This window comes from Triturus cristatus, chromosome 4_2, assembly GCF_964204655.1.
Source record: "Triturus cristatus chromosome 4_2, aTriCri1.1, whole genome shotgun sequence".
NCBI classification, from domain to species: Eukaryota; Metazoa; Chordata; class Amphibia; order Caudata; family Salamandridae; genus Triturus; species Triturus cristatus.
In genome coordinates, this window is record NC_140586.1 from 919771425 (window position 1) to 919794223 (window position 22799).

The following is a 22799-nucleotide window of genomic DNA, read 5'->3' on the forward strand; positions in this document are numbered from 1 at the left end:
AAAAAGGACTCCTTGCACAAAAGTCTACAGCCAAATCACAATCTGAGGAGTTTTTCTGAGCAAAATGAGAATTTTCGCGAAGGTTTTATCGTGCTCGAGAGATATTCTTTCCCAGATTGTAGTTTCTGCGTGTTCGAGAACGCGATCTTACCAACACTGCCGCCGGAAGGAAGACGTGTTCGCGTTCGCACAGTCTCGCGGGATCATGCGGCTGGATTCCAAACCTCGTGGTGCATGCGAACGGATAGAAAATCGAGTCGGGAACGCAGAATCACGGTAAGTCGTTACCGCGCCCGTGAGAATGCATATTGAGCGCGTGAGGAAGAAAAACAACTACGCTATGGTGTAGATTGCATAGTATTCGGCAACTTTGCGCTCTACACGAACCGCGAAGTTACCGAAACTTCGCAAACTCCGTGAGCGGAGCGTAGTTCGCCGCCCAGGCTTAATCCTCATACTGTGTATTAGAATTGACCTAATATATGTAGCATGTTCAGTCTTTATTTCGGTTTGCTTTATGGTATTGCACAATTGTGAATTTTCATGCTTTTTTTTTTCTTGTATAAATTGGTATGGTTTGCTGTAATAATGTCCTAAACATTAAGTAGTTCTTGGTATCTGAATCTATTTAGCTTAAAACAACTTGATTCAGCAGAACTAATGACAGTTAACATGTGCCTGCCACACCTGCTTTACAGTTGGCAATTTGCATTTCTGTTAAACCACCCCACCCACCTGAAGCCTATAAAAGGTTTGAAAACAGAATGAGACATGCTTGCGCTCGTCTTCACGTCTCCCCACTTACCTGATTTCCTTCAAGTTCCCGCGCCGCTGGCAGCATTCTTCCTCATCGGTTCCAGTCAGCTCTTGGTGGTTTCCAGGACAACGCCAAGCCTTTCTCCTTCGTTCCGTCTAAGAAATAACTCTGGCCTGCAACAAAGAAAGAATTAGCAGCGTTCTGTCAAGTAAGGCATTTTTAATTAACATAGCTTGCAATGGAAGCGCGTCAAAGATTAAACAGCTACTTTTCTGTTCTATTCAAAGGCTGATAATTTACGACTTTTGCGCTCACAGAGGAAATGCTCCAAGGTTCATTAAATATTAATTTCTTCGTATTCCAAGAGTGAGACAAATAAGACTTTTCAAAGTAAAGAGAGACTTTTATTTCATTACAGAGAGCAGCATTATACACATGTATTTAGGAATGTCACTTTAAGCATGTGATACATCTGATGATAAAAGGGAAACATTATCTCAGCTATATGTTGAGCAGCAAATTAAAGTGAAAGATATAATCTTTATGTGAAACATAAATCAGGATACTAGTGAATGTATTCAACTAAGTAGGTTAATAATGTTTATAGATCTTTATCGTTTGTACATAGATATTTTCCCACAAGAACTGCTGTGTTTACAGAGTGGTTAAGGTATCGCGATCAGTGCCACAGTCGTGGCAAGATCCGATTCCAGCAGAGTGTTTTCTTTCTGTTCTTTTTTATTTTGACCCATTTTCCCCCTTCCCCTAAAGATCTGTTCTTGTTAAGCTGTGTTATACATACGGTTTGACAGGCGTAGATTTTTGGGGCGTAGAGAACAAGCGTCTCATCTCTAAAATCGAACATTCTGGATTTCAAGAGTGGAGACTTAACACCTAGCTCTGCCGGCACCTAGGGAAACCTAGCAAACATATACAGTTTTGAAAACTAGACACCTAGGGGAATACAGGATGAGGTGACTTGTCTGGGTCTCACCAGGTTCTGTTACCCAGAATCCCTTGCAAACCTCAAACTTGGTAAAAAAAAAACATTTTCCTCACATTTCGGTGGTGAAAAGTTCTGGAATCTGCGTAGATCCACAAAATACCTACCACCCAGCATTCCCCCAGGTCTCCCAATAAAAATGGTACCTCACTCACGTGGGTGGGTCAAGTACCCACGACCGGCAAGGGCCCAACACGTATTGAGGAGACATCAAAATTACCTATCACAAAACAACCTGGTTTTGCAAGGGGGTCCCCTTGGTTTTTGGCCCTTGGCTCGGCAGCCATCTTGGGAAACCTACCACACCCACACATTTCTGAAAACTAGACACCTGGGGGAGTCCAGTGATGTATGGCTTGCGTGGGCCCCCAAACAATTTCCTACCCAGAATCCCCTGCAAACCTCAAATTTAGCTGAAAACCCCCCACTTTTTTCTCACATTTCTGTGGGAAAGTTTTGGGATCACCGGGCTTACAGAAATGTCCTACCACCCAGTGTTCCCCCAGGTCTCCAGATTAAAATGGTACCTCACTCGTGTGGGTGGGTCAAGCACCCGCGACAGGCAAGGGCCCAAAACGTATTGAGGAATCATCAAAATTACCTATCACAAAACAACCTGGTTTTGCAAGGGGGTTACCTGGGTTTTTGGCCCCGGGCTTGTCGGCCATCTTGGGAAACTACCAAACTCACACATTTCTGAAAACTAGACACCCAGGGGAGTCCAGCGAGGTATGGCTTGCGTGGATCCGCTATTATTTTCCTACCGAGAATTCCCTGCAAACCTCAAATTTAGCTGAAAAAACACATTTTCCACATATTTTTGAGTGAAATCACCGTGCCCGCACAAATGTCCTACCCAACAGTGTTCCCCTCAGTCTCCTGAGTAAAATGATAACTCACTTGTTTGGGTGTCAAATGCAGAACTGGCAAAAAACATATTTTTAAAAAATTTAGCGCTTAGAATTCTTGGTGCTCTACCCTTAATCCCTACTCTATTGGATATCATGCTGTTTACCCCACCTGCTACCCTCATATCATTTACTATGTAATTGTAATATTGTAACACTGTTCAGGCATCTTTTTAGTGAGTGCTGATTTATTCCCACTCTCTTGGATATCATGTCGTTATACCACATAAGTCATTTAGAATTGGAATATCTATGACCCACAATTAGTAAATTGGATGTATTTGTATTTGTGTCGCAATTATTCTTGCACAAGTATCGTAATATGTACAATTTGTTTAACTTATTCTGGTGCATTTCTGCGTTGCTTAACGCTCTCCACCTTCTTTCTACTGGCACCTCTCCCTCTGTTATCCCCCCGGGGCACCTCACGCTGCAGCCTTGTCTCCGTGCTAGCTTCGCTAAGCACCACGTGACCCCTCTCTTTTGCTTCTTCACTGATGCAGCATATTTGCTGGCTGTCACACGGGGTGCTTCACTTGCCTGTTCTTGCCTCTGCCGGAATTCATTTCCTTCTACCACGAGGGCCGTCTCTTCAACTCCCAGCCTCGGACAATTATCAACAGGTAAGCTATAGTTCCCTCCTCTCCCATTTGCTGCACAGTCGCCCTCATTACTTCGTTTATCCTGTTACCCGTTTTTCTCCCTCTAGTCTTGGTCCATCACAACTTGACCTCGGGACTCTGCTACAGCGCCCAACACGATTCAATCAACAAGGACCCACGTGTCCCAACATTGTTCTCTCCCTTTTTCCACTGCAGGTAATTACTCTTTCTGCAACTCCCCCACCCTTGTCCCCCGACTTGCATGTTGCCGATTTTACAGCACTTTCCTTTCCTCCCATAGATAGCCAATTTTGGACCCCACTCACTTCGTTTTCCATCTGGTTGGATCCTTAACTACCACAACAGGTAGTTTTCCTTTCCTCTGTCACTGACCTGTTTAAATTTACCATCTTTATTATTTCTTGGCCTCCTTCTTGTTTTCTTTGACTTTATAGCACTATATTGATTAAAGTAACCTGGTCCTGATGATGACCTGGAATCAAACAGTTCGAAACGCCGTCGACAACCCAGCGTAACTTCAGGCATTACTGTGGTCATCCGAAGCAACTTAAGCTGCTTTGTATATAGTCTTTATTGTATAGTTGACTAACTTTTCTATTGTATATTCCTTTGCACCGTCCACGCTGTTTTCCACTTCATTGTGTCGCTTCGCCTTTCACTGTCACGAGCACGGAAAGTGCACACTCACTTTTTGGTTACTTATGCATACATTGTATTGTAAAGCTGATATAAATACTTACAAATAAGAATTTATTTTCTTCCTATGAACTTCTTGTGGTCTCCCTTTCTTCTCCTTTCCGATTGATTAATGCTCTCTTTGTATCTGCCCTCTAGAATGATTACTGGTTGAGACATTGTTTTTTGTTTACTCCTGTTTTTCGATTCATGATATTGATAAGCACCTGAACACTCACCTCCCTAGATTCCCTTTGTACACCATTCTAGGGCTGTCCAATCCCCTCACACTTCCGCTAATATCACACAGTTGTAGGCACATTAGCTTTGTACTCATACGATACTCGTGTCTAGGTGTACGAAGAGAATTCTGACACATCTGGGGTGGATACACCGCTTATGGCACTAACGGGGGAATGGAGAGACTCACGCTGATCCTCACATCGCAAGGAGATGCCTACCACACATTATGGCACCCCTTTATTTCGTTACTGTCCCATGAATTCTGGGAATTGACATGTCCCAGATACCTTAAACTTCTCCGCTTGGCATCACCAACATTGACTAACTAGACTGAGGTCCCCACTGTATAAATATTGGGGAAGTGGGAAGGCTAGTTAAGAGATTTCACAGAGATGGCACAGGGTTGGAGTTGGTTGAGGGAGGGATGGGTGCTATTTCTCTGGCTGCATATGTATGGCACTAGGGAGAGAGTTTAGAGTGGTTTTTGCTTTGTATTTGTCTTTGATAGCTGCCAATAAAAACACATTTTAACCTAACTTTTGAGAATAGCTTGAGATCATTTTGGCCCCAAGTCCTCTGATCATTTGCTTTACCAGATAAAACTTGGGTTTCTGAGCAGAAATTATCCTGAGGGAAACTTCAGAAGGAACCAGCTACTAGATAGTTCAATTAGTCTTTCACCTCAATGCCTAGAGCAGATGGCCAATTTGCATGCCAGGACAGCTACAGACCGTTCACCATCTTTGAGGGTCCTATCACACACACTCATGCTCTATTTCCCCTACGGAGTGGGTGAGATGGGCCGGTGGTGCACCTGCCAAAAGGCCACGGCAGGATCCAACATCAGCCGGCATGCACCAGCCCTCACCATGATTGTGCCACAGGGTTTTGCTCATCTCTTGGTCCATGTTTCAACATGGTTCAGGTGGGTAACTGATAATGCTGCATATCCTGGCGCCCAGCACGGGCCTCCCCACCCGGTGGCATGACACAGTCAGAGTGCACTGAGCACAGTCTGCCCTAGATGACGGTTGAGCCTGGATCACGGGGCCCCCACGCCCTTCCTCACCCTATTGCACCCTGAGAGTAGTCAGTGGTGGTTGCCGGAAGAGGGCAAGAGACAATCAATCTCCCTCAGTCCCACAGACATAGACCCTGAGCTAGTTGTGCACACCAACAACGGGGAAATGTTCCCAGTGGGAGCCGAGTTCCTATCTTGCTGACTCCTCTGAGCAGACTGCGTGGACCTAACCTGTTTATCTCTGGATGGTTTCACACCCTCTTGAACTCTTTCTTCAAAGTTCTTTTCAAATGTCCTTTATGGTACTTGTTGTCTATCCGTCTCATGCCTGTATTTAGCCTGAGATGTAGTTTACCATCTGCTTTGGTCTGCATTTCCAAGCAATTTGACTCCAGGAAAGCATGGTCCCTGCAAATGACACACATAAGATGGAAGCAATGCAGAGCAAATCTAACATTCTCCCCCAGTCAATAGAGCTGGGTTAAATCCATTGTTCTTTTGCTCACCATGCCAACCCAGTTTAGACCCAGCCGTATGCAAATCAGTCTGGTGCATGCCTTGATTAGAAGAACTTGGCCTCCCTGAGCAATGCTGGGGAGTCGGTGTTCAGTCCACCACATTTCCCACGCCTGCCACCAGGCAGGGATTCAGCAGTGCACTGGGCTCTTCTCTCTTCATGCGCTGTTAAGGATGGAAACCTGGTTAGTTTATTTTCCTCTGCCTACTTATACAGTTAAATTCAGCTGGTTTCCATGTCGGATCAGAAGTCGTAGACGGATGCTAAAGTGTGAGGGAGCTGGAGCAATTTCCTGGGCTGCAGAAGGTGGGGACCCTCTTTTATACAGGTGGGTCATGGCAGCACACCCTTTCCCAGATCAGAGACCCTCCGGCAGGGAGGGGGCCTTCCCAGCCCCAGTAGTGGAAGTGGGCACCCGAGGCAGTGCATGCGGGCAGCCATGGCACACCAGACAAAGCCATGTGCAACACGCAGCCATGAACCTCAGATTTTTCAGGCCTATCACCACACATCGCCCCACTAAGGTGGGAAAGGCCAGGCCTGCTGGCACAGCACCTCTGTATGGTACCGGGTGCGCAATCGCAATAGCCGACCAGGGGTCTGACCTTGGGAGGACGAATGGACCAGAGCCCCCTGCGACAGCCCTACATGCCCTGGGAGAGCCCCAGGACAATTAACATTCAAGCGACCCTCAGAAAGGCTTAGCCCCGGGAGGACCTCTGGCTGCAAGACGAGTTTGAAGTGTTTATGATCAATGTGTTCAGCAATTCACACTATTTCTCGTAGCTAGCTGTGCTCTTCAGTGAAATGTGAGACGAGTTATCCACTCTGCTACCAAGAGTCACAGGTAACTTTCACAATGTTCCCCCACCTGCGGGTGCAGGAGAGTCGGGAGGAAGTCAGTGTAGTACGTGAAAACTTAAGGGAGTTACCCTAATACTCAGAAAAGGGACGGGTACGTGAAAAGCAAGAACAATAATTCTATTTTTATAAGAAAAGAGAAGCTGCATTTATGTATGTAATAACATGGCAAACCTTATAGAAGACTTATGTGATATGATGTGTACAAAACTATGCAAAGAAGAAAATTATTCTTAACTATACAATAAAACAGAAAAAACATCCAGGTTACATTAAGGACAATGGAACTTAATGGACTCAAAAACTGTCTTAAAGTAAAACTCAATAGGAACCAAATAAACACACATATTGTGATTTATTATTTAAAAAACATTCTGTTGTGCTGTATTTAAAACAACCTTCAACAGTATCTCATACATATTATAAAGTGCAAATGCATCAATTCACAAATTATGTAAACATTATCACATACATAAACAACATGATCATAATATATATCAGACAAAAAAACATCCGAGATCGTGGATCAGGGAACCTAGCTAGTAGGGAAAAAAAAAAGGAGGGGTCTACTATATGAGTAAGACGCACCTCAGATAAAGAAAAGAGAATTCTTTTCTTGAGTCCCCTCACTCACCAAAGGTTTCCCCTAGGTGACATGCTTCATCATTGGGACCATCCCAAGCATCTACTGCTTGGGGCGTGCTGCGACTTGCGATAGTTACGTAGGAGCACTGAGTTATAATGACTATGTGTAGTGCAGTGAAGGGGTAGTGGTGTGGGTGATTGTTTAAATATTGAAAGTCAACATGTTTCAAGGTTGTTCCCTACACCTCTTCTTCAGGACCGCATGGGGACCAGCCCCATGTGTACCACTCCGTGCACAACCTGTAATAAAGTGATAAATAGGAAAAATAGGAAAAATGAACGTGCACCTCTGTGTCAGTGTAAATAAATTACATACGGTTAGACTGAACACATAGTATCTAAAGGAATACAAAATACAGACGTTAATATGCTGCCTGCCCATCATACTCGTGGGCAGGTAGGAAATGCAGTTCTTCTTGGATCAAATCAATCCACAGGTGATAGTGCTCTTGACTGTAACTTAAGTGTAGAAATCCAGTCCAGTCTGGTAATCGTGTGTCTCTATAGTGAGAAACCACATGGTAAAAACGAAAGACAAACACACTTGTGATGGGACATCCGACATAACAAACATAACATGAAACATAAACAATAGCGTATGTACCTACTTAATAGTTAGCCAAAATTAGCCTTATGGTCTGCCAGGGTGGAGGAGCCTGAATAACCCTAGGAAGAAGCAGGGGTTAAAAAACTCAGAGTCGGTATGGCGTTAAATGAACCCCGCAAAACGGGAAGTCAAAATTAGTGAAAAGAACCCGGTAGGCTCCCGGGTGAGAAGGAGCCTGGAAGCGGCAAAGAAAAAGCTTACTTGACTCGGCTTGCCTCCATCAAAATGGGCCGTACTATGAGTAACCGTGGTGTAGGCCATCCACCACCTGTGCTGTGAGACAGCCCAGAAACTACTCAAGCTTCTCCTTTAGAGGTAGTTCTCCACGATTTACAGAGTGTTTCCAGGTACTTGGCCCAAGAAATACACAGCACTACCATGCAGTGAGGGCAAACAAGAGGCTCCCAAAGTAGTAGAGTGTAGGAAAGTGCCCCTTTTTGTATGGCTACCCCCACTTTTTGCCTGATATCTGATGCACTTTGACTGGATGTGCACTGTGTCCCTGCCAATCAGGTTCCCAGTGCCTGTGCTCTTTCCCAAAACTGTACCTTTGTTTTCACAATTGGCACACCTCTGGCCCGCATGTAAGTCCCTTGTAAAAGGTACCACCAGTACCAAGGGCCTTGTGACCAGAGAGGGTCTATAGGGGCTGCAGCATGCAGCTCCTCCCTCAATGACCCCTCACCAAACACATGCACACTAACATTGCAGACTGTGTGTTTTTGGTGCAGACAAATCTTAAGAGATGGCATGGCACACAGCCCTGTGTACCATGCCCACAAACCACTGCCTGTAGCATAGGCAAGTCACCCCTCTAGCAGGCCTCACAGCCCTAAGGAAGGGTGCACTAAACAACAGGTGAGGGCATAGCTGAATGAGCAATATGCCCCTACAGTGCATGTGTCCATTAACAGACATTGTAAGTGCAGTAGAGCCTTATTGAGTACATAAGCTAAGAGTTTATCATTACGAACTCCTCAGCTCCATGATGGCTTTACTGAATGCTAAGAAGTTTGGTATCAAACTTCTCAGCTTAATATACGCACACTAATGCCAGTGTTGGATTATTACAAAATGCACTCAGAGGTCCTCCTAGAGATGCCCTGTGAAAAACGACCAACTCTCTAGTGTGCAGCTGACTGGTCTGCACCAGCCAGCCACACACAGACGAGCCCTTGCGCTCTCATGGGTCAGGAACAAAGTCTGCTTGGGGTGGAGGTGCTTCTCACCTACCCCCAAGCAGGAACAGCATTCAGGGTGGTGAGCCTCAAAGGCTTCCTGCCCTTTGTTATGCTGACCACGGCCTTGCCATCTAGTGGAGATGCCCGCCCCCCTGACCAAGCCAAACGTTTGGCGGCAAGGTCAGCAGGAAAATGAGTAGTCTGGAGCGGTGTGTCCCCTCTCTGCCAGGCACACCTCTAAGGTGCCATGGACCGAGGTGACCCCCTCCTTATGAAATTCTCCATCTACAGTGGAAGGATTCCAACCAATCAGGTTCCGGATAACCCCTCCCCAAAGCTAAGTGATATACAAAGGGTATAGTCACCCTAAAGTCAAGTAACCCATTAGCTACCAATCGACAGTACCTGTATTGCCCCAAAATTCAGTATTTAGAGGCATCTCTGAACCTTGATCGACAGATTCCTGTGACCTGAGGAGAAATGGATAAAGAAGACGTTGTGCAACATATACTGGAATCGGACTACTGATTTGGCCCCAGCCTTACCGGTCGGTCTCCTGCTCTAAAACCCTGCGAAGAAGACGACACCTGTCCTGTAGCCAGCCACTTGCAAGATCCTCAGGAAGACTGCCAGCCTTCAACAAAGACCAGATCTCCCGAGGACAGCAGCCCTGTCCAGAAAACTCCAACTTCACGGACTCCGGATCCAGGTGGATGTGTGACCCCTGACCACTCTTCACCAAAGCCCACAGCACGAGTCCGAGTGGCAAACCTGTCCAGTGACATCTTCCCAGTGATTCAGACCTTGACTCCCTCGTGGCTGACCTCTCCTGGAGCCCACAAAGTTTCATGCAGCCTCTACAAGAAGGGTACCCCTGACCGCGTCTGGCTCCGGTAAAGAAGATCCAACATCAAAGGCTTCCCTGCATCCTCAGACCCCCAAATTTGGGGACCCCGGCCGGCAGTTTGACATCCCAACTTACCTGCCTTGCTATTGACAACCTTCATCCACCCTCCTGGTCAGAGCCTGCATCCTCTATGCGACCAAGATCCCCCATTCGTTTGCATAAGCCACCCAATGCTAATTTGCACCCTGCACCCATCCACCCTTGCACCGCTGGTGGTGTTGCTTTGGTGCTGCTTTGTGCCCCATCCTGTGCTTGCTTTAACACCCAGGGCTTGTGCCCTGAAACTGCAGATACCTACCTGCAATCTCCTCCTTGTTCGGTGCTCCCCAGTCTCCATTGACTAACATTGGGCCCAGTGACCTGGGCACCTGGCTGTCCCAGTGTTGCTGGTGGTGCAATCCCTACTTTAAAGTGAACCTTGCCCAGTGTTGGTCTAAACCCCCAAAGACTGGTAGAGTAAGTTGTGTACTTATCTGTTAATGCATATGACTGTTTTCCTCCCATAGGATTACACTGCATTTCTCCTACTGCATTTAACTGCCTATCTCTCACAACTGCTAAGTTTGCTACTGATCTTGAGTGACAAAACAAAAGTATTTAGTATTCCCACTGCCTCTGAAAGATATTCCCTACTGCATTTTGGAAAGTATTACTACTCTTGAAACTGTTACTTACCTGCAACTGAGTTCTTCTTGGTTATAAAATAAAATAACAAAGTATAACGTTTTCATACAAAACATTTGGTCTTGGATTCAGTCTTTGAATGTGTGCAATAATGTCTTGCCGGAGTGTGTACAGCAAATGCTTAACACAGCCCTGTGATGAGCCTATCTGTGTCAGGTTATCAATGCACTCTTACCTGCAAGATCTTGCTTTCTTACCTGTAAGGTGCTTGACTATGCTTTCGCAGAGACGATATGAGACAACCTCCCAGAACCCCTAGAATATAACCAGTATTCAGTTGTTTTTTATACTATGGCTACAATATAGAAATCAGGGAGGTGGGCCGGACTCGGGCACTGTTGATGTTTCCTGTTGTCGACCTGCGAGGCAACAAGAAGTGTCTTGTCAAAGACGTGATAAACAAGTATTGGTATTAACTAACTTTACTACTCCAAGTCCTATCAATCAAGTCAGACTAATTGTACACTGTAAATGTCCTACCTGCGATTCACAGGAATGGACTTGGCGCCCTGGTTGTCGTCGTGGGAGGATGATGGTGGTTGATATGTGGTTGGTGTAGCTGTGTCCGTATTGGAGAAGCAGCTGATGTTCCTGCCTATTGTAAAAGGTGATAGGAAAGACAGTATGACTTCTTCAATTCAATTAACACAAAAGGCTTTTCACATCTTATGCTAGTTATTTCCTTTTCAAATCACTTACTGATATGAGGTTGTTATTGAGTTCATCCCACGAATCTGAATGAAAATAATAAGAGAATGTGCACCAAAAAACATAACACTCTACAATTGTAGACTTATCACGCTAGAACAGGGTTTTTCTTTGAGCATAATGTCCATAATACACCAAATGACCATAATACACCAAACGTGCTTTTAAAGTTCTTGAGTCTTTTCTTTTTTGGTTGACAAAAAAGGTTTCCAAAAATTGTCTTAATTCTTCTGCGCGCTAAATATTCATGCTGTCTTGCGATGGGCGCCTTTTGTATTACAGAATTAAAAAGGTACTTAGCTTTCTTTCTGTTTTCCTTGTTCTTACAGGAGTCATGGATTTTCAAGAAGCCTCCGACGATGGACGCGTTTTCCAGGGGACCGGAATAACTCAGGTAAGCACAATGTCTTCTGGATTGCAGACGGAAGGCTAAGCGCCTTCCAGAACTCGGGTGTGGCTTTTTATAGCTGAGCCACACCCGAACCGCACCCTTGACGGCTGCGACGTTGTACGCGTTTAGACGCGAGACAACGAGCAGCCTGAACAAAGCTCTTTTTAGGTTTCACATCGAACGCGCGTGTAGCGCAATAGATTGTACCGGGTTTTTTCAGGAAGCAACACCCGATTTGCTATTTCTAGAGGTCAAACTATATTTTGGCAATTACAAGAATAAGCAGTGGCAAATGATATAACGTACATCGCTGAATGTACACATAAACAAGCATTGGTAAAACGCATATAACACTTTTACAGAAAAGATGAATTGGTACAATCATATTCACGTTAGAGTTTTAAAATACCCAGGCCTACTTAACCGCTGAAGTGCTGGATGCATGGGATAGGGGTGGGTTTCTAACGGGAATAAACAGACTGTTAAGCCTAAACGTAGGAGGCATAATACGTGTCGGGTACGCAAGCATGACAATCTGCTAGATCACACTACCACAAATAGAGCTTTTAGTAACATCTATTTGAGCCTCTGTAAGCCTCTGGGGATCCACTGGACTCTGTGCACACTATACCTTACTTTGATATAGTATATACAGAGCCAGCTTCCTACATAGAGGCAGACATCTCCACTACGGTCCCCACAGGACAGGTCCGCACGTGTCTTGAAACACCAGCGTGGTCCTCTCAGGCCACCAGCTACCTGGCAACAAGGAAAGGATGCCCTACCTGAACATTAGCCATCCAACACTCCCAGGAGCTAGTGGGAACTAAGGTCCGACCTCTCTATGTAGGCTGTCACCAGCTTAGACGGCAGCCCTAGCAAAAGACACACAATTGAAGGACGGAATGCAGAACAAATCAAAACATTCTCCTCCAGTCAAGAGATCTGGGTTAAATCCATCATTCTTTTGCTCACCATGCCACCCCCATTTTAGACGGCAGCCCTAGCCAATGCTGGCAGTCTGGGATCCCCCTTGTCCTGGTGGGACGAGGGGAGAAGAGCCAGCTTTCCCCACACTGCAAAGTGACTCACCCCTTCCAGTACACACATGGAACCTCAAGTAGCCAGGGGCGACTTCTCCTTCCACCTCTTGAAGCAGTTTACACTGGCTTCAAAGGGTTCAACATCTCTACAAAGAGGCGCTAGCATTCCATCACGGTCCTAGCTATTTCCTATCCAGACTGCCCTGCCACCTACAATGGCTGGTTGGGTCCTCCCGGGTGGAGGAGCCCAAGCCTGGTCCTCACCCAAGCACCCAGTGGCCACAGACTGCTCTGCCAAACAGTACACATGACAGGAGGGCAGGGACCTCTCCCTTCGGTTCCATGTGGGACAAGTCCTCAGGCTGTTACCATCAGTTGCTGAAGCCACTCGGCTATTAATGACCCTTTGCAGGTTCTACAATAGAAAACCATTTTACAACTTTTACTTCCTCTAGATAGTCAAGTTTGATCATTTTTCGGTGTTCCAAAACAGTAGTAGTGACGGCGCGGTGTGTGCAAAGAGCAGGGCCTTAATGAATGCAAGCTCATGACCCAAACTTATGGAAGAATTTCTTATTCATGGGGAATAATTGCAATCCCCAATCCCTGTTACGAATGGGGTAAACCTGTTGACGAAGGGTAGACACATGCTGATTCATTCAGTGTAGCACTTTGCAGCCCTGTCACTGCTTGATTTTATGTGGGCGAATGTCAATTTTCACTCCTAGAGACGAACGCCGAATGATGGGGGTCATGTAACTAGTTAGCATAGAGGAGTTATGAATGTTATCTGTATTAACCAGGCAAGTCAACTAAGAACGGCCATGCACCACCATCCACAGAATCAAGAAAGAGCTATCAATATGTTAATCCTTTCTGCGTTTTGGCTGGGTGAGATTGCCTATGTTGAGTTAAGTTAAGCTACAAGCCTCAACTCCTGATGGTATCCTCCCACCAACTCCTTCAAGTTTAAGCTTTACAAGCATACCCCCTCCCCCCCCCCCCCGAAACACAAAGAATTTAGCTTCACAGAAGCTGCCGGTGGGACATGGGAATAACAGATCTGGATTGTTAGTCGGCATTGTTATGGACGGATGTAGGAAAGTAGGGTCTGCTTTCATGGTTGCCCCTACTATTTGCTGGTTTTATTCTGACTAGTCTGGCTGGGATCCTGCTAATCAGGACCCCAGTCACTGTGGTTCCTCCCTAAATTTTACAACTCTAAATACTTTTGTACCTTACCAACTGCCTACTGGTGTACACTTGTAAGTCACTAGTATATGGTACTAAGGTACCCAGGGCATAGGTAGACCAGGGGTCTCCCAGCATGTATTATGCCACCCATGAGAGTCCACTCAAAATATGACTACAACCCTGCCATTGCAGCCTGTGCAAGTTGGTGCTAGCACCATTTACAGCAGATATGTTCCCTTATGTCTGAGGTCACTGCACTTAAAAACTATGGGGCTGATTCACAAAGGTAACCTGAGCCAAATTTCTAAATTCTAACTTTGCGCCTTTTGGTATTCACAGAAGCCACTTACGACTTTTGGTATTCACAAAAGTCATTTCGGACTTGTATCTTTACGTCTGCACTCCGGCTGGATATTATGCACCGAGTCGAAAATTACGCACTCGAGCCAGAATCTCCGCATCCGGACCAGAATCTCTGCATCGGAGCCAGATGATCATTGTCTCCAATGCTAAACACCTGTGCAAGTGCTTACCATTCCCCACCATGCTCCAGGTAAAACACTGCATCCCAACAGCCAATCCCAGCCCTGCATCACATATAAAATCAGAGCTGACATACACAAATCTTCCAGCATGTCGCTGAATGTGTTTGTTGCTCTGCCCCTTGCCATGTGGCAAGAAGACTTAAAGAGGAGGAGGAAGAGGAGAGTACAAAGGATATTCAGACAAAGGATTAACTTATTTGGGATGTCCGGCCAAGATGTCAGGGCCACATACCGTTTCCCTCCAGATGTAATTGTGTAGATTGTATGTGAGTGGGAGCAGGAGCTTGACTCTGTGAGCTGTCGCTCCCATGCCATCCCAGCCTATCTCAAGATACTTTCTGCTCTCTATTTCTTCACAATGGGGCCGTTCCAAAGGGTCTCAAGTAGCCTTGTCAGCATCTCTCCGGCAAGCCAGCCGCGGTGCTTGCATCTGGTACTGAGCTGTATCACTACAAGAGCACACCTACACATACAAATGCCCCATACACTGGACAGGACACAAAGTGCAGAGACTCTATATCACAGTCCCAATCCAATATCATACGGACTGTCTCCGATCTCCTTTTGTAGACCGGGATTGGAAGCTGCTTATGTAGCAATTACAGGACACACAGATCACAAGAATGCAGAACCTGAGGGTTGGTCAGTACAGAAGTGTAAGCCATCAAAATTCAATTGAGATGCCCATGTGTGAGTCAAATCAGGAGATCCCAGTGAACATATACGTACTTTAGGCTCCAATTCACTTACATCTGTATAGTGTGATCAGAGGAGAGCAAAGTCTGCGCCTGCCTTGTGTAGGTATGTCTTGTTCTGACGTGTACAACCACTACATTATGATTTGTCCTACATGTCAGTGGGCTCAGCTGGACAAGAGGACCAGGACACGGTTCAAAGCAGGACATCTTTGGTGCACCAGCAGCCACGACCTCTCTCAACGACTGATGAGGATGAGGAGAGACCTTCTACATCAGGAGGCAGGGGAACTGCACCCACCCGGACTGAGCAGGAAGACACCTCTGGTGCTGCGGACCGAGTAGAGGCTGAGGACATTGAAGGGGGGGAGAACTGGACACCTCTGCCTGGGAGCGGGGGGGGAGATCGACTCTGGGCAGACCACAACACAACCTGGGCCTGCCATCAGCTCCTCCCTAAATCAAGAGGCCCCCATTCCATTGGGGCCTCCAGCTGTATCCCCTGAACTCCCCCTCTTAGTGGCTGCCATGAAGACACTAACATCGGCTCCGAACCCGAGATACCACACCCCTCATATTCTACCCAAACCCCTCCCTGTGTTGTAACTCCTGTGGCTGCACCACAGGAAGTGATATGGGCTTGTGAGGGTCAGCCAGACATGGCCTCTCGCATCATGCTGCAGATCTGCACTGAGTTGCGTCTGATGTGAGAGGAAAATGCAAGAGCCATGGCCACCCTCACTGCCAGTGTCACTTCCTTGGGTGCAGCCATGTTGTCTATCCTAGCCCAACGTTCCTCCCACACCACCCTCAATGTTTCCCCCTGTATGTTGTCCCACAGTTTGCACCGTACTCCTCGTGTATCCCAACCCCGTGTGGTGCCTGTTCCTGCACTGGCCAGCCAACCAGTAGCCCGCTTCGGATTCTGAGGATCTGGACATTGTGGAGATAGAGGATGACCAGAAGGACGGTTGTCCTGTTGAACTCTGACATTGTTTTGGGCACTTATTTACTTTTCCCCTTGTATATAGACTGGTTCCCCTGACGCTTCCTGACGTCTTTTATTTATGTTGCCCTGCTCTCCAAGTTCCCTTGTCCTTTCTGTATAAAGAACATTATTTGTATTCCTTTCTCCCTTCCAAACGGACTGTTTTATTTTTTTCTTCTCAAAAACATTTCATTTACATAAACTGATATTTTGATTCATACTTTATCTTGTTTAACTTCATTGTGAATGTCTTGGTCAAAGTATGGACATATATCTTGTAAGTTGTTTGTTCTGCACATGATAGCTTTTATTGCAGTGATGGGGTTATACTCTTACATGTGTCCCTCACACACATTAATCCTCCCATCTCTAGGACACCACAAGGGTAAACATTTGCCCATCAGTACATAATACGAATCTTAGTCTTGACTTGTGAGGAGATTTAGATTTTATTCACACATTTTCACACTAGATGATATATTTGAGATGTGATTAATATTCACACTAGATGATATATTTGAGTTGTGATCGAGGGGAATCATGCTTGCGACTTTGCAAAGTTGGAGGTGAGGATCGATGTGAGTGAGTACATTTGGGTTGTCGCAGAGGTGCAGATTGGTGTGGTGCTTCTGTCTGTACAGAGGAAAGTTCATGGGCAGGGGCTGATGGTGTCTGTAGAGTTGGTGGGGTCCATGGACAGGGGGTGGGTGTGGAGGTGGTGGTAGTGCCTGGACAGGGGTGGTGGTGGATGTGCACAGGTGGTGGTAGTACCTGCACATGGGTGGTGATGGATGTACAGGTGTGGGGAGTGCTTGGACAGGGGCAGTGGTGGGTGTGCAGGTGTGGGGAGTGCCTGGACAGGGGGAGGTGGTGGATGTGCAGGTGTGGGGAGTGCCTGGACAGGGGGCAGTGGTGGGTATGTACTCTTGCTATGAACCTGTGTAGTTTTTGGTACAGGTGAGTGGGTGTAATGTGCTGCAGGCAGATGTGATGGCTCCCTTATCCTACGTTGACCCAGAAGGGAGACTTTGGATCAGTTTCAGAATGCCCTTCATCATCTTCATGGCCAAAGCATGGTGTCTTGCACTCTCTTCCCTTTGGATGGATTTAATGTCTTTGATATTCTTGGACATGTCTTGCCAAGATCTATCCATCCTGTCCAACACCTGTGTCAGTCTGTACACCACCTGAGGGATTTGCCGTATGTCCTAATGGGCATCAGATAAGTCTGACAGGGTAGCCCCTATGGCAAAAATGTCCTATCTCGCATATGCCTGTTGTTGGAAGACGTCCTCCTCCCACTGGATATCATGGCCATCTGCTGGCCCTCTCTGCAGGGGACACCCATGGATGAGACCACCAGGTCCACCAGCATGGGGAAGGTGGCAGGTGATAATCTGTGGACAGGAGATTGGTGCCCAGGGGATACCTGCTCCACACCAGGGTTGGTACCTCCCTCAGATGGTGGAGAGAATGCCTGGGATGCACTGTATAGGGAGGATTATATAGGGGAAACTCCATGTCTGGGTGGAGGGTGTGTAACCTTGCAGAATTTGGCCAATGTGATAAATGTTGTGGCCAGGGCATCTGAATCCTCATCCTCTGTGAGGAGGGCTAGAGTCTCCCTCATACTCATATTCAGCAGCCTCTTAAGGTACTTAATCCTCCTCCTCTTGTGAAGTACTTGCTGTCAACATTGCTGCTTGTAAGACAAGTGGGTTCTCCCCTTCAATTGCCCATTGCCCACCACTAGTGGAAGGTCCATCCTCCTCATCCTCATCATCACCTGGAAGACAGAGGTAGCAACAGGATATGTAATTGAGCTAGTATAAGATATGGTGCAACACAAGGGTTGGTTCTACTGTACTTTACATCAACAGATGAAGCACATGTGACCTGGTTTGGGTACACCTACACATAACAGCTGACACCATAGCACTGAGGTGTTGAATGGATATGTACAATGCACAAGCAAGCTCACCAGCTCCAGTCACAGCTTTGTGTCCCTTTGCGATCCCCCTGATGTCAACTGCTGAACCTGTCTCCTCATAGGTGTAGCTGAGGAAGGTGCCCCCGATCCAGCAGCTGGAGAGGAAAGTGACACCATACTCAATGATCTGCATTACTAATTTACAAGTAGGCACATATGACACTCACATTTATGAAATGGTATGTATGTAACTTTGTAAACACCAACTGCAGATGCTATACAGAAGGGAATTTAGATCTATGTTATGATTTTGGAATCCATGATAGTGAAACACTTCATGGCATGCTTACCTGAGGGACAGATGTGTGTGTTTCACTGCTGCAGCCAGGAAGTCTTGCATACCCTGGGATGGTTTTGTCCGCTGCACTGATGGCATCCTGTCAGCAGCTGTTATGAAACATACATGTCCATATTTAAGTACACAGGATGGTAGATATGAGCTAACATGTATGTGTCATTCCTAATGACCATTGATATACTATCCCTGGCCAGTGTGCGGCATTCTTTCCTCCTGGACTTCACATGTGGGCTCCTGCCCACCAGCAGCAGTTGCCAGCTGTTATCTCCACACAGCACTGACATCAACGTGATGACACATCAACAGACAAACGTACATGAGAAGGTAACTGATATTTGAAGGAAGGGGATACATATTCTGGACGCCTCCTTCTTACACGGATTACACCTCCACATTATGACCATCATGCCTCATGAGTATAATGTTGTCTGTTAACAAGTCTAAAGGAGTGCACGTCATCAGGCTGACCAGTTTCACGTTTGCACATCAGATCATATCATGGCATTGTAGAGTTCATATGTGCGATGCCCAATAGTCAAGTACATTTTGTGGCTCATTTGTGCTTCCCTCCACATGAAGTCACAAAGCTCACTTTGGACTCTGAGATCACACATTTGTCCATTTACAACATCATGGTAGAACTCAGTTGACAATCGATGATGTATTGTACAGCACACATCCTAATCTCATATATTATCCTTTCACTTATATATGAGAATATGGTAGAAGAGGAGGCAGACTGAATTCAACATTTGACCAGGATCTCACATTGTGGGAAAGTGTAGAAGCTTGGATGGTTGCCGCCTACACTGGATTTGTGTTATGCTTTTTAGCCACCAGATATGAATATTTCACTTCCTCAACTTCCAGCTTAGCAGCCCATACACCCCTTCCAAAAGAACACAACTGGCATCAGTGCGACCCTCATCCACACCAAATTCAATATATTTTGTCCATTGTGATTTTGCTGAAGAGTTTTCATATCATTGAATTACAATCCAGTTGTGGCTACTCCACTTCATATGACACAAGATGGTATTTTATGTACTTTCTGCACTCACTTGCCATACATTAAGTGTCATCCTTTCACTAGCCACCATGGTGTGATATGGTATGTGGTTAAATGCCATATGTAAGTATATTATGATGAAGGACAACAGTGATGTAGAACACATACAACATACTGTGGACATTAAAGCCACATTTCATGAGCATGAGCATTCAGGTACATCATTCTTGGGTTCACTTACCAGGGTCCCACATCTGCCAGTGTATGGTCCCTGACCAGATGTCACAGCCAACCTTGTAGCAGATGTCACTGGGGGTACTGGAATCTGGCCCGACATCATTGGACCTACAATGAGGAGTGTGTTTTCCACTTAACATTCCAGCTGCCACATGTGATGCACTCAATGTAAGCAGTGTGGGCCCTACCGTTGCAGAAGTGTGTCGTTCTAAATATCATCAGTGATCTCACCCTCAATTTTTAATGGCCACACTGCCTCGAAGCAACAACTATTACATTTACACCACAACATTTACAAAAGGAAGGTCCACTATATTGTTTTGTTTATGGCCCAAAATCATGCCATCCAATGTTAACAAATATAACCAGCTGGGTTGACTGGACAGTTTCATGTATTGAAAAAACAATATAAGTTGGATACTGGACACATTCTTAATTGAATCTCACTTCTTGTTCATCATTGTTATATTTGCTAACATTGGATTTCCAGATTTTGGACCAGAAAAACAAATATATACTGGATGCTCCTTTTTGTCTTGTTGTGGCACTCGATTCCTGAGTTGAGTTCACAGTTCTGAAACTGTTAATGGAATACATGTGATGTGCCAGAATCACAAAGGTTTATGGAGCCAAAATATCTTATTTTTCGACTTTTGGAATTCACAAAGGGCAACCTAAATGTCCTTTATGACTACCAAAAGTCGTAAAGTTAGACTTTCATCTCCGGTTACCTTTAAGAATCGGGCTTTATTTGTCCCTCTCTTGTCTGCTGACAATGAATGCATTTTGTCCCTCTCCTGACCAGTTTAACTTACCAGTTTGTGAGGGTGGTATGCCTTGCTCTGGATGATGTTGTTTCATCCCAGCAGCTGCAGGGATCTCTGCTACTGTGGTTGACTGTACTCTGGCTGAATGTGTCAATAGGGAGAACAGAGAAAAGACACCAAATCAAAAATCTACATGTGTAACTTGTCAGAAATGTCCTCAGAGCTTCTACATGCTAACAGGATTGTTAAGTGCAGCCGCGGACGGTGCAGGTAGGAGCATTGGGGCATGGTGGGGGGCACAGTGGGGCAGGGTGGGAAATAGACAGACGATGAAATAGGGAAAATAAATGTCTTAAAATAAGAATTCACTCACCTTGTGCTCAGTGATGCGGCAAGCACAAGGTAAGTTGTTTTGTTTGTTAATTTTGTTTTCTTTACCTATTACGTTGTCTGTCGATTTTCCCCTGCACCGCCCCACCCCCTGACGTTCTTGACTGCCCCATCTGGATAAGTGGAAGGGGCACTTTGTCAACTGCTACTTAACAGCTTTAGGTATATACGGCAGCAGTACTGGGCCCATGTTTTCGAAAGTGAGAATTGGATTTGACATTTCTAACCCAAAGGATTCTGGGACTTGTGGTGCAACATACAGAAAGAGTCACATGAGGCTCTGACTCACTGTACTTTTTATACATACTTTGGACTACTTCCTTAATCACAATTGGGTTGCAAAACAGACAGTCATTTTGTATAGTTGTTCTTGTCATTACATTCACACGGTACCACATTGTGAAAATCACTCACAGGGAACCCATGGAGCATGTGGGGGTGGATTGTATTGAGGACATCCTCCTTAAGTGTGGTAAGACGGAGGCGGGGACCGGATTGTACACCAAGGAGGATTCGGGCCACCTCAATCCTGGTATACTTCCCCTTTACCCGGCTCTTTCCGTCCTGCCACTTCTTCTTGATGTCATATACAGTGCTCAAATCCTCCCCCAAAGCTGTGACTGCAGTGGCCAAATGCTGCCATAGAGCTGCCTTCTGTGTTCCACTGGTGCAATAAGGGGGGAAACCAGAGAGTCGTGTGTGGTGCCTCATAATGTAACACACAAGATGATGGACGGAATGTTGCACATTGGCAAAACATTCACCCCCAGTCACAGATCTGGGTTTAATCCATCGTTATTTTGCTCACCATGCCACCCCAGTTCAGACATGGCCATATGCAAATCAGTCTTGACCCTGTGCCTCATGGGAACAGTCTAGCCCGAACTGCCAAGCCATGTCTTCCCTGGACCGGAATGAAGCATCCTAGGTCTGGTTTCGGGGTTTCACCCCTCTTCAGCCAGGATAGCTTGACTCCAGGGGCGTAGTGAGCACGGGACCCACGTCTGGGCATACCCTTCCCACATAGGGCGAACAGCAAAACACACAAGATGATGGACGGAATGTTGCACATTGGCAAAACATTCACCTCCAGTCACAGATCTGGGTTTAATCCATTGTTATTTTGCTCACCACGCCACCCCAGTTCAGACATGGCCATATGCAAATCCAATGTGCCAATGTGCAACATTCCGTCCATCATCTTGTGTGTTTTGCTGTTTGCCCTATGTGGGAAGGGTATTCACAGACGTGGGTCCCGTGCTCACTACGCCACTGGAGTCAAGCTATCCTGGCTGAAGAGGGGTGAAACCCAGAAACGGGTCCTAGGATGCTTGATTCCGGTCCAGGGAAGACATGGCTTGGCAGTTCGGGCAGGACTGTTCCCATGAGGCACAGGGTCAAGACTGATTTGCATATGGCCATGTCTGAACTGGGGTGGCGTGGTGAGCGAAATAATGATGGATTAAACCCAGATCTGTGACTGGGGGTGAATTGTTTGCCAATGTGCAACATTCCGTCCATCATCTTGTGTGTTTTGCTGTTCGCCCTATGTGGGAAGGGTATGCCCAGACGTGGGTCCCGTGCTCACTACGCCACTGGAGTCAAGCTATCCTGGCTGAAGAGGGGTGAAACCCCGAAACCGGTCCTAGGATGCTTGATTCCGGTCCAGGGAAGACATGGCTTGGCAGTTCGGGCTGGACTGTTCCCATGAGGCACAGGGTCAAGACTGAATTGCATATGGCCATGTCTGAACTGGGGTGGCGTGGTGAGCGAAATAACGATGGATTAAACCCAGATCTGTGACTGGGGGTGAATGTTTTGCCAATGTGCAACATTCCGTCCATCATCTTGTGTGTTTTGGTGTTTGCCCTATGTGGGAAGGGTATGCCCAGACGTGGGTCCCGTGCTCACT

The 22799-nt window shown here is 46.2% G+C and overlaps 1 long non-coding RNA gene and 1 pseudogene across 1 annotated transcript in view; one reads left to right on the forward strand and one right to left on the reverse strand.

Annotated features, from left to right (window-relative positions):
- Window positions 1–773: 773 nt before the first annotated feature.
- Window positions 774–22799, forward strand: part of LOC146835406 (uncharacterized) — a 33338-nt gene continuing 11312 nt past the window's right edge. Inside the window, exons 1-5 of the long non-coding RNA XR_014960435.1 lie at window positions 774–965; window positions 3172–3291; window positions 3378–3486; window positions 3572–3636; window positions 11670–11734. This is a non-coding gene — a long non-coding RNA (uncharacterized LOC146835406). The remainder of the gene's footprint in view (window positions 966–3171; window positions 3292–3377; window positions 3487–3571; window positions 3637–11669; window positions 11735–22799) is intronic.
- On the reverse strand, window positions 6433–6590 carry LOC146835407 (5.8S ribosomal RNA; annotated as a pseudogene).